This window comes from Aspergillus piperis, assembly GCF_003184755.1.
Source record: "Aspergillus piperis CBS 112811 unplaced genomic scaffold BO85scaffold_18, whole genome shotgun sequence".
NCBI lineage: Eukaryota > Fungi > Ascomycota > Eurotiomycetes > Eurotiales > Aspergillaceae > Aspergillus > Aspergillus piperis.
In genome coordinates this window covers 469,751-472,682 of record NW_020291608.1, presented here as the reverse complement: position 1 = coordinate 472,682, position 2,932 = coordinate 469,751, and positions in this window count along the sequence as shown.

Below are 2,932 nucleotides of genomic sequence, written 5' to 3'. Positions count from 1 at the left end.
TAGTAGTAGTAGTAGTAGTAGTAGTAGTAGTAGTAGTAGTAGTAGTAGTAGTAGTAGTAGTAGTAGTAGTAGTAGTAGTAGTAGTAGTAGTAGTAACAAATACTAATAAATAATGATAAATACTAATTATAATCAAAATAATAAAATTCATAATTATAACAACAATAAATAATCAACCGAGCGGGGCATCCCTCTCATCCTTCCACCCTCCCTCCTTCTTCCCCCCCGAAAAAAACACCACTGACTGGATCATTCCTGGAACAAGGGACATTATTAGTTAACACGGTGATCGACAAATGATGGAAGGGGAGATTTTTTTTGCAGCCAGACGCAATTTATCCAGTCTAAATAAATAGACTCGTTCCAAGTGGTTCTCAAATTAGGCTGGACGTGAGGAGTGCCCGTTTGGTCCAAGTCAGGGCAGAAAAATGGGGCGTTCCAGCAAAAGAGATCCAGGCTTTTTGGCCTTTTGGTACCAGCCGAAACACAAGCAGAAAATAACAGCTCTCATCAGGATGTTTTGCCAGAATCATCTGTGACACAGATTGATTCATTAGTCACATGTTATCCTGGAGGAGAGGAATGACTCCGTAGGAATCCACCCTCAAAGGTCTGTCAGATTATTGGAGAGCGTTGTTTACCGGCCATGTCAGACCACAACTAGATAGTAGTAGTACTACTACTACTGCCAGGATCGTCATCTACTCTTCTTCTTCATTGATTGACCAAAGAACAGCACAGGATTTACTTGCGCTCTAACGCGCCCCTCCCTTCGTCTCATCCACTCACCCTCCATTCAGTCCACTTGCCAATCTCCATAATATTTTCCTTGCCCACCCTACTGTGTAGAAGAATGAAAGATTCCTTGGCCAGAGCTCCTCACTGCATGTGTGTACATCGATGATTTGTTCCTTCATCTGCAACGCTCCTGCAAGTCTTCCAGCGGCGATTGGTTGCAGTTGGGGGGCTTACTGCCGATAAGAACCAAAGTACGTCCTGCACTTTCTCCCCGTGCCTACTACTAGTACTTACTCATAACCAATAAGTACTACAACTACGCAGGAAGTAATAAAGTAGTAAGTTGTACCGACCTCATCGCTATTAATCTGATTCGACCGTCCGTCGATGTGGTGTGTTGATTGGGACCTCGATCGCACATCCTGATAGGGAGAGACAACAAACAGGTCTCTTAAACTCTTAACAACCCCTACTATAGTCCCCTTACCCCATACTACGTACTGTGTGTGTGTGTTCAGAACTTGTGATGTTCTGGCCTGCCGTCACCATTGAACTATATTAGATCAATATGATGATAAGTCCAAAGGCTTTTCTATATTTTTTTTTAATTTTTCTGTCCATCCTGCATATCACTAGCTCCACTTCTGGAACGCTGCTTCCTGCTCCCCGGTTGTTTTGTCGTCCCTTAATGGATGGATGAGAGTAGCCCCAAGCACACCATCTCTCTGTGTTTCTTTGCTCACATTCCAGTCAGAAGTTTTTTTTTTTTTTTTTTTTTTTTTTTTTTTGCTTTTCTTTCCCTGCTCACGGACTCTGGAAGTCACTTCCGCCCCTCTCTTTCACCCAATTCAATTCTCTCTTCTGTTGTCCTTATGAAATTATAATCTGCGCGTGCTAGAAGCTTCGATCTAGCGGAAGGATCGTCAGAACAAGGAAAAATAACTTGCACCCAGAACAGGTCGTCTCCCTCTCAAGGCATCATCGGAATCTTTGCAGGGAACTCGTGGCAGGTTTTCATTCCTCGTTTCAATCCACTTCTTCTTACTGTGTACTCTTTCCTCTTCTCTCTTTGTAGATGTCAATGCAAGGTTCATCACTCCTACTTAGTGAGAATCCATCCAACCCCCTTCAATGATAAGAAGAAATACTCCGTGAAAAGGAGGATTGATAAATCTATCACGATATTCACAACAACAATGTATACTAAACAAAAACAACAATAATGATAATTATAGATAGTAGTTAACAACAAACATTTACAAAAATAGTCAATCCCAGATGAGGATAAGTACACTATGTATGTTTCACCTCCAGACCTTCAACCTGATTCGCAGCAGCCACTTATTACCATGTCAATTAAATTAATTAATCACATCATCTAATGACCTCCCTCACTCCCTCCCTCCGTCCCTCCCTCCTGCGATCATCATCACATCACACACAACACAGCACAACATAATAAATAAATGAATGTATGTATGTATATATGTATGAACAGCTGGCAAGCCAAAGCCAAATACTCTCCAGAATAACTAATGCCAGATTCGATAGAGTGTACATAATCTAACACCAACAACCAAAGTCTCATCCTCTGTCCCAGATAAAACCACCTCCCTAGACCGACCCGCTAAATTTCATGGCAACGAAAAACGAGGCTATCGACTTTCTCCTCCAGACCAGACCACACAGTATACTAAGTTACTAACTCAGTACGTATCTAGTCCCATTGCAGTCAAATCCAAAACTCACTACCACTACTACGTACCAAAACAATGACACTAATAATAATAATGATTCATAACCATTTCATGGAACACTCTTTTAGTCTTAAGATTAACCACAAGAAGAGAGAGTGAGCGGGTTTCCATCTTCGAAGCTTGGGTTGATTGGATAATATTACTCATTACATGCGGATGACTGAATTGATATGGATACTGGATAGTAAGGTATGGAATCCACTCACAGAAATTGAACAAAATAAATGGATAGATGGATGGGACTTGACGACTACTACTAGTCAGTCAGTCAAGCTACTAGTAGTCTAACAGACAAGACAGACTTGTTTTGTGTGTACGCGGCGGCCGCGCCTTTTGCCCTGCCCTGCTCTGCCCTGCCTGGCCCACTTCTCTTTGCCCAGCTGGTTTTCGTTTTTTTTTTTTTGTATGGAAGTCTCCCGGTGGGTATCCGCTACTTT